The sequence below is a fragment of the Globicephala melas genome, chromosome 1 (genome assembly GCF_963455315.2).
Source record: "Globicephala melas chromosome 1, mGloMel1.2, whole genome shotgun sequence".
Taxonomy (NCBI): Eukaryota; Metazoa; Chordata; class Mammalia; order Artiodactyla; family Delphinidae; genus Globicephala; species Globicephala melas.
In genome coordinates, this window is record NC_083314.1 from 46,585,064 (window position 1) to 46,600,199 (window position 15,136).

General features: G+C 40.8%; 1 protein-coding gene across 3 annotated transcripts in view; it reads right to left on the minus strand.

The window, feature by feature from the left end:
* Nucleotides 1-15,136, minus strand: part of RGL1 (ral guanine nucleotide dissociation stimulator like 1) — a 278,994-nt gene that overhangs the window by 140,368 nt on the left and 123,490 nt on the right. The gene's annotated exons all lie outside the window — the stretch shown is intronic.

Consider the following 15,136-nt stretch of genomic DNA (forward strand, 5'->3'; position numbering starts at 1 on the left):
CATACAGTATTTGCTTTTCTCTTCCTGACTTACTTCACTCTGTATGACAGACTCTAGGTCCATCCACCTCACTACAAATAACTCAATTTCCTTTCTTTTTATGGCTGAGTAATATTCCATTCTATATATGTGCCACATCTTCTTTATCCGTTCATTTGTTGATGGACACTTAGGTTGCTTCCATGTCCTGGCGATTGTAAATAGAGCTGCAATGAATATTGTGGTACATGACTCTTTTTGAATTATGATTTTCTCAGGGTATATGCCCAGTAGTGGGATTGCTGGGTCATATAGTAGTTCTATTTTTAGTTTTTTAAGGAATCTCCATACTGTTCTCCTTAGTGGCGGTATCAATTTACATTCCCACCAACAGTGCAAGAGGGTTCCCTTTTCTCCACACCCTCTCCAGCATTTATTGTTTGTAGATTTTTTGATGATAGCCATTCAGACCAGTGTGAGGTGATAATTCATTGTAGTTTTGATTTGCATTTCTCTAATGATTAGTGATGTTGAGCATCCTTTCATGTGTTTGTTGGCAATCTGTACATCTTCTTTGGAAAAATGTCTATTTAGGTCTTCTGCCCATTTTTTGGAGTGGATTCTTTGCTTTTTGATATTGAGCTGTACAAGCTGCTTATAAATTTTGGAGATTAATCCTTTGTCTGTGGCTTCATTTACAAATATTTTCTCCCATTCTGAGGGTTGTCTTTTTGTCTTGTTTATGGTTTCCTTTGCTCTGCAAAATCTTCTAAGTTTCATTTGGTCCCATTTGCTTATTTTTTGGTTTATTTCCATTTGTCTAGGAGGTGGGTCAAAAACGATCTTGCTGTGATTTATGTCATAGAGTGTTCTGCCTATGTTTTCCTCTAAGAGTTTGATAGTGTCTGGCCTTACATTTAGGTCTTTAATCCATTTTGAGTTTATTTTTGTGTATGGTGTTAGGGAGTGTTCTAATTTCATTCTTTTACATGTAGCTGTCCAGTTTTCCCAGCACAACTTACTGAACAGGCTATCTTTTCTCCATTGTATATTCTTGCCTCCTTTATCAAAAATAAGGTGACCATATGTGCGTTGGTTTATCTCTGGGCTTTCTATCCTGTTCCATTGATATATCTTTCTGTTTTTGTGCCAGTACCATACTGTCTTGATTACTGTAGCTTTGTATTATAGTCTGAAGTCCAGGAGCCTGATTCCTCCAGCTCCGTTTTTCTCTCTCAAGATTCCTTTGGCTATTCGCGGTCTCTTGTGTTTCCATACAAATTGTGAAATTTTTTGTTCTAGTTCTGTGAAAAATGCCATTGGTAGTCTGATAGGGATTGCATTGAATCTGGAGATTGCTTTTGGTAGTATAGTCATTTTCACAATGTTGATTCTTCCAATCGAAGAACATAGGATATCTCTCCATCTGTTGGTATCATCTTTAATTTCTTTCATCAGTGTCTTATAGTTTTCTGCATACAGGTCTTTTTTCTCCCCAGGTAGGTTTATTCCTAGGTATTTTATTCTTTTTGTTGCAGTGGTAAATGGGAGTGTTTCCTTCATTTCTCTTTCAGATTTTTCATCATTAACATATAGGAATGCAAGAGATTTCTGTGCATTAATTTTGTATCCTGCTATTTTACCAAATTCATTGATTAGCTCTAGTAGTTTTCTGGTAGTATCGTTAGGATTCTCTGTGTATAGTATCGTGTCATCTGCAAACAGTGACAGCTTTACTTCTTCTTTTCTGATTTGGATTCCTTTTATTCCTTTTTCTCTCTGATTGCTGTGGCTAACACTTCCAAAATTATGTTGAATAAGAGTGGTGAGAGTGGGCAACCTTGTCTTGTTCCTGATCTTAGAGAAAATGGGTTCAGTTTTTCACCATTGAGGATGATGTTGGCTGTGGGTTTGTCATATATGACCTTTATTATGTTGAGGTAAGTTCCCTCCATGCCTACTTTCTGGAGGGTTTTTATCATAAATGGGTGTTGAATTTTGTCAAATGCTCTTTCTGCATCTATTGAGATGATCATATGGTTTTTCTCCTGCAATTTGTTAATATGGTTTATCACACTGATTGATTTGAGTATACTGAAGAATCCTTGCATTCCTGGGATAAACCCCACTTGATCATGGTGTATGATCCTTTTAATGTGCGGTTGGATTCTGTTTGCTAGTATTTTTTGAGGATTTTTACATCTATGTTCATCAGTGATACTGGCCTGTAGTTTTCTTTTTTGTGACATCTTTGTTGGGTTTTGGTATCAGGGTGATGGTGGCCTCAGAGAATGAGTTTGGGAGTGTTCCTCCCTCTGCTATATTTTGGAAGAGTTTGAGAAGGATAGGTGTTGGTTCTTCTCTAAATGTTTGATAGAATTCGCATGTGAAGCCATGTGGTCCTGGGCTTTTGTTTGCTGGAAGATTTTTAATCACAGTCTTAAACTCAGTGCTTGTGATTGGTCTGTTTATATTTTCTATTTCTTCCTGGTTCAATCACAGAAGGTTATGCTTTTCTAAGAATTTGTCTATTTCTTCCAGGTTGTCCATTTTATTGGCACAGAGTTGCTTGTAGTAATCGTTCATGATCCTTTGTATTTCTGAAGTGCCAGTTGTTACTGCCCCTTTTTCATTTCTAATTCTATTGATTTGAGTCTTCTCCCTTTTTTTCTTGATGAGTCTGGCTAATGGTTTATCAATTTTGTTTATCTTCTCAAAGAACCAGCTTTAAGTTTTATTGATCTTTGCTATTGTTTCCTTCATTTCTTTTTCATTCATTTCTAATCTTTATGATTTCTTTCCTTCTGCTAACTTTGGGGTTTTTTTGTTCTTCTTTATCTAATTGCTTTAGGCGTAAGGTTAGGTTGTTTATTTGAGATGTTTCTTGTTTCTTGAGGTAGGTTTTTATTGCTATAAACTTCCCTCTTAGAACTGCTTTTGCTGCATCCCATAAGTTTTGGGTTGTGTTTTCATTGTCATTTGTTTCTAGGTATTTTTTGATTTCCTCTTTGATTTTTTCAGTGATCTCTTGGTTATTTAGTAGTGTATTGTTTAGCCTCCATGTGTCTGTATTTTTTACAGATTTTCCTGTAATTGATATCTAGTCTTATAGCACTGTGGTCAGAAAAGATACTTGATGAGTTCAATTTTCTTAAATTTACCAAGGCTTGATTTGTGACCCAGGATATGATCTCTCCTGGTGAATGTTCCATAAGCACTTGAGAAGAAAGTGTATTCTGTTGTTTTGGGATGGAATGTCCTATAAATATCAATTAAGTCCATCTTGTTTAATGTATCATTTAAAGCTTGTGTTTCCTTATTTGTTTTCATTTTGGATAATCTGTCTATTTGTGAAAGTGGAGTGTCAAAGTCCCATACTAATATTGTGTTACTGTCGATTTCCCTTTTTATGGCTGTTAGCATTTGCCTTATGTATTGAGGTGCATAAATATTTACAATTGTTGTATCTTCTTCTTGGATTGATCCCTTGATCATTATGTAGTGCCCTTCTTTGTGTCTTGTAATAGTCTTTATTTTATTTTTTTCTTGCTGTACGTGGGCCTCTCACTGTTGTGGCTTCTCCTGTTGTGGAGCACGGGCTCTGGACGTGCAGACTCAGTGGCCATGGCTCACGGGCCTAGCTGCTCCGCAGCATCTTCCCAGACCGGGGCACGAACCCGTGTCCCCTGCATCAGCAGGTGGACTCAACCACTGCGCCACCGGGGAAGCCCATAGTCTTTATTTTAAATTCTATTTTGTCTGATATGAGAATTGCTACTCCAGCTTTCTTTTCATTTCCACTTGCATGGAATATCTTTTTCCATCCCCTCACTTTCAGTCTGTACATGTCCCTAGGTCTGAAGTGGGTCTCTTGTAGACATTATATATACAGATCTTGTTTTTGTATCCATTCAACCAGTCTATGTCTTTTGGTTGGAGCATTTAATCCATTTGCATTTAAGGTAGTTATCGATATGTATGTTCCTATTACCATTTTCTTAATTGTTTGGGGTTTGTTATTGTAGGTCTTTTCCTTCTCTTGGGTTTCCTGCCTAGAGAAATTCTTTTAGCATTTGTTGTAAAGCTGATTTTGTGGTGCTGAATTCTCTTAGCTTTTGCTTGTCTGTAAAGGTTTTAATTTCTCCATCGAATCTGAATTAGATCCTTGCTGGGTGGAGTAATCTTGGTTGTAGGTTGTTCTCTTTCATCACTTTAAATATGTCCTGCCACTCCCTTCTGGCTTGCAGAGTTTCTGCTGAAAGATCAGCTGTTAACCTTTTGGGGATTCCCTTGTATATTATTTGTTGTTTTTCCCTTGCTGCTTTTAATAATTTTTCTTTGCATTTAATTTTTGATAGTTTGATTAATGTGTGTCTTGGCATGTTTCTCCATGGATTTATCCTGTATGGTACTCTCTGCACTTCCTGGAGTTGACTGACTATTTCCTTTCCCGTATTAAGGAGGTTTTCAACTAAAATCTCTTCAAATATTTTCTCAGTCCCTTTCTTTTTCTGTTTTTCTTCTGGGACCCCTAAAATTCAAATGTTGGCATGTTTAATGTTGTCCCAGAGGTCTCTGAGACTGTCCTCAATTCTTTTCATTCTTTTTTCTTTATTCTGCTCTGAGGTAGTTATTTCCACTATTTTATCTTCTGTCTCAGTTATTCTGCTATTGGTCCCATCTAGGGTATTTTTAATTTCATTTATTGTGTTGTTCATCATTGCTTGTTTCATCTTTAGTTCTTCTAGGTCCTCGTTAAATGTTTCTTGCATTTTCTCTATTCTATTTCCAAGATTTTGGATCATCTTGACTATCATTATTCTGAATTCTTTTTCAGGTAGACTGCCTATTTCCTCTTCATTTGTTAGGTCTGGTGGGTTTTTATCTTGCTCCTTCATCTGCTGTGTGTTTTTCTGTCTTCTCATTTTGCTTAACTTACTGTGTTTGGGGTCTCCTTTTCACAGGCTGCAGGTTTGTAGTTCCCGTTGTTTTTGGTGTCTGTCCCCAGTGGCTAAGGTTGGTTGAGTGGGTTGTGTAGTCTTCCTGGTGGAGGTGACTGGTGCCTGTGTTCTGGTGGATGAGGCTGGATGTTTTCTTTTTGGTGGGCAGGACCACGTTTTGTGGTGTGCTTTGGGGTGTCTGTGACCTTATTATGATATTAGGCAGCCTCTCTGCTAATGGGTGGGGTTGTGTTCCTGTCTTGCTAGTTGTTTGGCGTAGGGTGTCTAGCACTGTAGCTTGCTGGTAGTTGAGTGGATCTGGGTCTTAGTGTTGAGATGGAGATCTCTGAGAGAGCTTTCGCCATTTGATATTACATGGAAGCTGGAGGTCTCTGATGGACCAATGTCCTGAATTCAGCTCTCCCACCTCAGAGGCACAGGCCTGACACCCAGCTGGAGCACCAAGACCCTGTCAGCCACCCGGCTCAGAAGCAAAGGTAGAAAAAAAGAAAGAAAGAAAATAAATAAATAAAATAAAGTTATTAAAGTAAAAACAATTTTTAATTATGAAAAATAGAAAAAACTTTTAAGTAATAATATAAAGAAAGAAAGAATACAGCAACCAAACCAAAAACAAATCCACCGATGATAACAAGCGCTAAAACTATACTAAAAGAAAAACCCTAAAAAACAGACAGACAGAACCCTAGGACAAATGGTAAAAGCAAAGCTATACAGACAAACTCACACAAAGAAGCATACACATACACATGGACAAAAAAGAGAAAAAGGAAAAAATATATATATATATCTTTGGGGAAGTCTGAGGTCTTCGGCCAGCGTTCAGTAGGTGTTCCGTAGGAGTTGTTCCACGTGTAGATTTATTTCTGATGTATTTGTGGGGAGGAAGGTGATCTCCACGTCTAACTCCTCTGCCATCTTGAAGGTCTCCTTTGTGGTTACTCTTAATTGTTGATGATGCTTTCCTGAGGAGGAAGTTGGTTACTGGAATACTATTTGTAACTTGGGCTAATAAGCATTATAAGCTCATTTAATTATAGATTTCTGTAAAGAAAAAAGGACATCCAGAAATGTGTTCACATGGTTGAAAAGATCAAAACAGAGAACAATCAGCTCGGACATAATGCCAGGTCTCTGTGACATACAATAAAACATTCTACAAAATGGGAGACAGGTGACCTGATGCCATGAAGGGCTTTAGCCAAGATTCTAGAAGGAGTTACTGTGCAATTAGCCAAATCATATCTTGTTTCAGGGCTAAAGGAACCTCCTTTTTCCATAATAATGGTATTGAAGTAGTATTGAAAACCTCACTAAATTAGACCTGTTAGAACATAGTAGCTAGAATGACGACTATGTAGTCAGAGACACCTAGATTTGAGTCCTGATCCATCACTTCTCTCTGAGGCAAGATCTCATCTCTAAGTCTATAAAAAATAGGGATATAAACACCTTCTTCATTAGCTCATAGTGAGGGTTAAATGAAATAATCCACATCAAGCCTTTGGCACCATAGTTAACAATGTTGATGACGATGATGATGGTGTCAAGTTAACATATTGCAAAGGCTACAAGAGACGGACTACTTTAAAAATCAGACCTATAGATTGAGTAGTTCAAGATTTTGCAGCCTGAAGCTAAAACTTCATGTTACAAAGAACCATAAGCCCCACAAACTGGTTAGTCAATGAGCAACATTTACTGAGTTGCTACATGGCACAGAAAAATACTGTGCTCTGTATCCTTTCCCACCTCAAACTACCTCCACACAGGGATCAGAGTAATCTTTTCCAATCACCATACCATCACCTCCTATCCTTAAATCCCTCCAGTAGCTCCCCATTGTTAAGGATAAAAACCTAAATCCTTTTCATAGTCTATAAGGCCTTGCCCAGGTGGGCCCCTTCCACTTTACTTTATGTACATTCTCTGGACTCAGTGACCCCAGTCTTCTTTCAATGTCTTGAACATATCTGGCTCCCCACATCACAGAGCCTTTACTCATGTGATTCCCTCTTTTGGGGAACATCCCTCCCTCTTCTCCTCTCCCACTTGGGCTAAATCCCCCTCTTATGTGCTCTCATGGCACCATGTTTCTCCCTTTGTAGCTCTATCACAGCTGTAATTTTTCACTGACTTGTATGATTATTTGATAAATATCGATTTCCCCCAAACTCTATGAAGGTACAGGTAATGTTAGTTTTTTTCTCATCTCTGTACTCTAGCACCTCACACAGTGCCTAGCACATAGTAGATGCTCAATAAATAACTATTTGATCTACTGATAGAGTGATACATAGATGAATGTCATGCTGTAAATTCAGCAAATGCTTAGTAATTGTTGCTGAGTAATATAAATAAATCTTAGATATTACCTCTATCTTAAAGTTGCTTATACTCTAAAAGCAGAAAAAGAACAAAGGGAATAAACGAAAAATGACTTTACGAAGCCACAGACCAGCAGGTACAGATTTAGAGAACAGGGCACACTGAGCAATGTGTCTCTGAGAGGACACTGAGAAAATTAGCCACGTGGTGAGCACCCTTAAAGGACTTGCAGATAATTACGGTTTTTATTAAGACTGTGTTAACCACTAGCTTTGAAGAAAAAGAAAAATATGAACTGGAAGGAAGAAAGGAAGATCTTCCTGTAGAGAGCATGAAAGCTTCAAAAGATAACATTTGCTTGGAAAAGTGGCTCATGTAGTCCAGGGAAATGAGGTTTGGATAAAGAAGGTAGTTGGTGGAGATTCCTGAATTGTCCTTAAGAGGAAATTGAAATGATAAAAGAGTGTGAACAAGATGATTCTAATACTTGTCCAAAGGATAGCTTAGAGGGAAGAAAGCAGAGAGGTAGAGCCATCTGATAGGAAGCTATTATAGTCATGTATGTGCCAAATAATTAACACCTAGGCTGAGATAAGGGTTTTGAAATAAAGAAATGAGTCTGAGTGATATTTTGGAAAAATAAATGTTGCAACTTGAGGATAGGCAGCATGTTGCAAGTAAATGAGGAGGGAAAGAAAAGAAAAAAAAAAAAACCTGCAGGGTTTTAAGACTGGGACGCTGGGATTGTGGTGGAGACGTGAAAATAAAGAGAAAATGGGAAGGACATTCTCCTATGGGGGAAAATATGATCAGTTCAGTGCTGGGGAGAAAGAAAATAGAGATATTGAAGTGATAGGAAGGAAAGATAAAGACTAGAAATGAAGGAAGTGAGTTGCAAGTTAGTACTTACAGGAAGTTGTTTGAAACCATGAACGCACATGATTTTTCCCCAGTGGAAGAGACGCAGAGTCTAAACTGTCTCAAAATGTACCCACAGCTGAAGACGACCAATCAAAAGTAACAAGAGACAAGAGCAAGGGGGAAAGGAAAACTGGGAGAGCTTGGGTTATGGAAACTAACGCTGAAAGGAAAACTTACTGCCACTAATAATTCTCAAACACACTAAAATCAGTCTTGGAATACAGTTCAGTGTGCTTTAGAATACCTCAAATGACAAAAGATCTACCTTCTCTCATTATCACAAGACGATACACACATTTAAAAGGATTTTTCCCTGTTTAAAAACATCCAAAATTTTTTTTTAATTATCACCAGTTATTCTATTCTGTGACACTCTTCAGTAAAATGTAACCAAAGTTAATTGAACCTCTTAGTGTGGTCAGTTACATAACATCAGAATTGCTGAATAGCTTAAATGTGGTGTTTTCCCAGAAATATTTGTCTTTTGGATGAAACCAAGAATGGAAAGTTTCTGCCTTAAAGGAGAACTTTTGAGAAGGCAGAAAGAAAAGAAAAACATATATAATGGAAATACAACTTTCACAATAATTAACCAAAATCCTGCAAATACAGTAACTACTCACACAGAGATACACAAAAACACAAAGGAAAGTGAATTTTACCACTTTAGAGAGCTACTTGTGGATTGTGTATCAATTAGATAATATCTTTTTAAAAATAAAAAATATCTCAAATATTGCCTTTGCCAGGAACAAATTTAGACAGATCTTTGGTTCTTGTTATTTTCCTGTTAAATTGGCAGAATCAACTCATACTAACCCATACTGATCCCGTTTTGTCTAGGACACGAAGTAAGGTCCATAGAATGAAACTGTGTTTAGTTCAGGGCAGGAGAAGGGGAGGAGTCATAACCTTGGCTTATTCAGCTTCTTATAGATAGAAGAACAGCTGATGCTCTAGAAAGCTGTCTACCTTGGTTTTTCTCCCCTTTTCATCCAGAGATTTTGTGTGTGTATGTGGGGGGGGGGGGGAGTGTCTGTCTGAACTGAGTGTGTGTATGTATTATGGGATAAGGGAATTGATAGAGTAGGTTGGCCTTAATCTTGAACTTTAATCATAAAATCTAGTGATTTCTCTCCAGAATAACATAAGCCCAACAGAAAGGCGCTATAAAGAAATGACGGTGCAACTGTAAGTTATACAGCAGACTTAGAACAAAATAAGTAACATACTTTTACTTATAGCCAAATAGATAATGTATTTAACATTATTCAAAGGAATTCCTCTCCTTAACTTACCGGGATGCCCTGCTGCGAAGTCAGTGTGTCCTCAGCCTCAGGAAACCACACCCCCCTTGGTTGAGGCTCATGACCAGGAGGACCAGCTGGCTTTCCTGGCATACGACTCGGGCTAAGTTCTTGGTCTTTGCCCCCTGAAAAGGCTCGGGGGTAAAGGGAACATTGGGCAAGCGGTGGGAAATCCCTCAATTTGATTAGCCCTGTAAATCCATACCAGACTCAAGCTGCCCAAAGAGGATCCAGAAGGTCCTAGAATCAGTTCCAGTAGCAAAAAGAAACTAACTTCACTGTGGGTATAGGTGCCCAGGATTCCAGGACCAAATTGGACCTCCTAGGATTTTGTTGTGACCATGAACCACGTGAAGGGTATCATCCTAGGATGGTGGAGCAGCAAGACAGAAGAAGCCCAGCTGTACCATCTCATAGAACAGAGCTGCCGTCACAGTCCTGGATGGCCTATCTCCGGACTGTTTCGTGGGAGAGAAATAGAATTCCTTCTTGTTTAAACTACTGTAAATTTGACTCCCTGTTACAAGCTGTCAAAGCTACATCTTAATATACCTGTTAAATAGAGCAGAAATCATTAGAGGTAAGAAAGTCACTTAGCCAAAGGCTAGATCATAATATTCTGAGATTGACTCTCGTGCACTCTGATTCTGACATTGTTCTGGGCTCTGAAAGGGATTCTTTGACCTATTTATGAACTCCCGTGCGATGAATATCGACTAAGTGTTCACTACACCACAGGCACTGTGCTAGGCATTGCAGAAATAACTTTCAACAAGACAGTTGTGGTACCTGCCTCCTGGTGCTAATGGATTAGAGGGAGAAACAGAACAAACCATGTACATTACAGTATGACAGATGCGGAGAGAAGGGTTGCTACTGGAGTATAGAGGCTGAGCCTATAGGATTCAGGGATCGCTTCCCGGAGAAAATGATCTCTAAGCTGAGCTCTGAAAGATGAGATGGACTTAGAAGTAGTAGAAGAAGTGGATGGGGGAGGAGGAGAGAGCAATCCAGGCAGAGGGAACAGAATAGGGGACGACCCGGGACTTAGAGGGATCACAGACCAAATAGAATCCTAGGCATGGCCCCGTAGTTCACAAAACATGCCAAATATTTTGTACCAAATGGCACTACACATTTTTCCTAAAAAAGAAGTAGCACTATAGCTTCACTTTGTGAGCACTAATTTGGCGTAATAGAATAATATACTAACTGGATGTATGTCCCTTGGACACATGAAGCATGTCTTGTTTTATTTTATTTTATATAATCACATAATCCCTCAAATAATCCTCTGTGAAGGGTCAGGTAAATAAATAACTATTTTAATGACTTTAACAGAGCACACACTACGTGTAAGGTGCTGATTGCACATCCTGGTCCTGGGTCTAAGTAAGGAAGGCAAACAAGGGAATGACCTAAGTAAGCAGGCAAGAGGGAAGGGCATGACTGTGGGCTTCTGTGGAACTGTATAGACTCCAAATTCCAAATCAGAATGCTAGTGCTGCAGTTTGTTCCGCTTAGAACAGCCATCCTAGCACATCCCAGGTAAGAGTTTGACCCCTGTCTGGGGGCAGGAATACAGGCTGGATGGAAGGACCTCTTGCAAGCCCACCTTGGAAATACTCCGTGTCGGTGCTACCCCTGATCATTGAATGAGAGCGAAGAGTGGGATCTCTTTTGAGGGAAGAAAAAGCAATTTAGAGAGCGTGAATGCTGTGAGCCTCCTGAAGGAGGCTTGAAGTAGGAACAGAATTTCTAGGTGGCAGGGAGGGGGTTTAAGGGAAGTAGGGCAGGAACGAAGGAGAGAGCAGTCCGAGCAGAAGGAAAAGTATGAGTCCAAGTTTAGAGTCAAATGTGAGGCCATGACAGACCAGGCAGAGGGAAGGAGGCCACCCAGCCCTGCCACACCACCTGGGCACATGTGCCCACTGCCCCTCTGGCTCACTCTCTCACCAGAGCACTCCATGAGTCATATTGATAGAAATGTGTAACTTCACCCAGCGTAGGCTGTCCAAGTTCCTCCGTGCTCTGGTGGTTTGTTTGAGATTCACATCCCTTCTTGGGGTAGGTCAGAATTTTGTACCATTTAGTTACTACAGCATGATTGTCACCTGTTTGCAGGTACGAATACCTTTGCATTGGTAATCACGAACATTTTCTGTCACTTTGCAGTTTACAAAGTGATTCTACATGCATCAGTTCCCTTAATCCTCACAACAACTCCCAAAAGTAGAGGTATTACTATCGCCACTTTACGACGTAAGAAACAGAAATGTCAAGACTACAAAGACAACGTACATGCTTGGAGCCAGGCCTTTCAACTCCAAATACCACGCTACTTTCCAAAGAATACATTTTGGGTTTTAGAACATTTGTCTGCATCTTTGCTTGTATTCTTTTTTTCAGGACTTACAGCACCTCATGAAGTACCTTAGTTTTTCATACCCATTAATAAGTAGAGGTGCATCCACGCAGTTGCCAGCAGTCAAGAATTATGTCCTTTCTGGCTCTTTCATGAGTGTCTTGTCCTTCTCATTTCCAGTGCCACTATCCTGGTTCAGGTTCGTACTGCCTGGCACGATGGCTCCATTCGTTCATTCATACAATCAGGCGTGCTCCAGGTACAGTGCTAGGTGCTGGGTGTGCTGGGGGATCAATACAGAGCCCCTGCTTTCAAAGGACTTACAGTCTAGGGTGGAGAGAGACAAGTAAATAGGACCTTGCAAAGAACGTGAGAATGCTTCATGGAGGGAGCACATAGCAGGGCCCCTAGCATCAAGAAGAGGCACTGAATCCAGAATCAGGGAGTTAGGGATGCCTAAAGCTGAGACGTCAATGGGAAGCAAAAATGAGCAGATGGAAAGGGGGAGAAATGCTTAGTTCAGGAAAAGGAATGACATGAGCAAGAGCATGGATGCTGATGAGAAGAAAGTAATTTCTCAGACAGAAATGAATATAGTTTGATAGCCTGAAGGATGAGTGCAATGGGAAGGGGCTGTTGAGAGATGCCATAAGAGTCAGATTACGAAGAGTTTGGGAGCCACATTAAAGAATCTGGACTTTATCCTGGAGCTATGGAGACCATCGAAAGCTATCACACAGTAAAGTGATTTCTTTAACCCACAGTACTAGAAAGAGGTATGGAGAGAAGTGAACACATTGGAGAAGTATTAAGGAAGGGGAATAGCAGAAATTTGTTACAGGTGAGAACTTACTTTAGTTCATGTTTTACACTAGGATCAAGCTAATCTTCCCGAAATACAGCTCTAATTAGGATATTCCCATGTCTTCATTGTTCCATTTCTCGCCTTTTGCCTACCAAATAAAGCCCAGACTCTTTAGCCAGCAGTGGACGCTGCCTTTCCTCCAGCATGGTCATCCTCCCCTCCACACAGCTGGGCCTCTTCGCTCCCTTCTCTAGACCTGGTGTCTAAGACCAGTCGTAACCTTATGCAGAAGGAATGAAAAGACCTTGGCTCAGCACTCTGGAATGGAGCATCAAACCATTCCTCCTTCAAGTCAGGCCCCGTGTTCCAGGTCTGACTCCTGGCTTGGAAGTCTGCCTGGTCCCTTGGGGGCGGGGGCCCCGCTTCTCGCTCTCCATTCCACGCTTTCCTCCTTCCAGAGCTTGGGAGTCTGCCTGTGAACCTGAGCTTAGCGACACGAGCCTGCTAACTGCTGACAGACTTTCTTATTTCCTTATTCTTGACTACAGTTCTCAGTGCCACCTGTTGCTAGATATTCCAGTACCAGCACCTCCCAGCCTCAAGACTTGTCACCCACCTCCCAATGCCAACTCTACTCACCCAGGCAAGTAGAGTGACCGCCTTTGTCATCTGTTGCCATACTCCTCTGCCTATCCCTTCCAACACCTTGTCTTCCAGCCTAGACTTCTCTCGCAGCTCCTGCTCCATCCCCATGGGCAGATCTAGTCTCTGCCAGTTCGCTCTATCTTTGGCAGTGAACCAGGCCATTTCTAACAATGTCTTGAGCTATAACAATTAACCTTCAAGGCCCTGAAGATTAGGGCCCACCCACCACTGAACTTTCTTTCTCACTATGTTTGTGTACCCTTTACTCCAGTCAAAATAATCTCATTATCGTTTGCCTTTTGTGCCCCATGCTTACTGACCCCCGATTCATTCCACCCAACCACTCAGCCTGGAAAGGGCTTTCTCCCATTTCATCCCCATTTTCTGAGGAATTCTTAATAAATTTTTTTTTTTTTTTGCGGTACGCGGGCCTCTCACTGTTGTGGCCTCTCCCGTTGCGGAGCACAGGCAGGCTCAGCGGCCATGGCTCACGGGCCCAGACACTCTGCGGCATGTGGGATCTTCCCGGACCGGGGCACGAACCCGTGTCCCCTGCATCGGCAGGCGGACTCTCCACCACTGCGCCACCAGGGAAGCCCCCTTAATAAATATTAAGTCCCCAAATATGACAAGTCATACTCTCCTCCCCATCCTGACTGCAAATTACATCTCCCTCCTCTGAACTCCTACAGCTCATTATCTGGACTTCCATTATGGACTTTATTACATTCTTCCTTATTTTAAATGTCTTATCTCCCTAAGAATATAAATAAACATCTTGGGAATAAGATCCATGTCTGATTACTTAGCAAAGCAAAATAGCTAGGGGAGAGGGGAGAAGGGAAAGAGAGACTTGGCTCAATTTCACAAAATGAGTAATGGTCCACCAAGGATTATAAGTGAACAAGCTCACACTGTCAAGTGCCTGCTTAGCATCCTTAAGTCATTCCTGAAACATGGGGGTTAAGGGCCCCTGTCCCTATAGACTTCAAGGAAATTCACTGAGAGCCCCTTAAGTAATAATACATTATTATTCTATATAGCCTCTCTATTTAGAGTTATTTCTTTGCATCTCCACCCCAACCCCAAATGCATCTGGAAGCCCCCATCCCCACCCAAAGTTTTGATGGTTCCCCGAACAGAGCTGAAATAAATTCAGTTACCCAGTTTAGATCCCTTCAGTTCCCCTTTTGGCACCTACTAGGTCCACAGGTGTGACAAAAGGGGGCACAGCAGCTTTCCCCAGTGATAGAAGGAAACTCATGGACCCAGGGGACACAGCTCTTCCCCCTAGCATGAGTAGGAAAACGAGACTGACGAGAGTGGGTGTTTATGTTTATTATTAAAATGGGCAAAGTTAGTTCTTGAACGCTGAATGATACTCAGCCTCTTGTTCACTCTACAGCAGTGCGTTCTGGACACGGAGATTGTTTTGCCAAACGTCTATGCCACAGTGTAATGGGGGAGAGTTAAGCTCATGGTGCATCACTATTTTGCACTCATTTTCCAGCTTTCCTCTTAGGAGCTCCAGATTCTTACAAAGCATGACAACTATCTCACCAAATCCAGGTATGTTAGGTAGAGGACATTACCAAGAAAAATAAAATGCTTATAATCCGCCCACCACAAGGTCTGCTCTACCTGTGTTATTCTGTAATATTAGACATCTGAGTGGCTTTCATGTCTAACGTTCCCATTCAACTATAAAAATATACAGTGCCAGATCCTAGGCCAGGAGATCTAAAGGCCCAATGGTCAGGAATCCTATGATGCCAGACAGACATCAAAATGCCAGGTTTTATGAAGAAGTATTTAACTGTGAGTA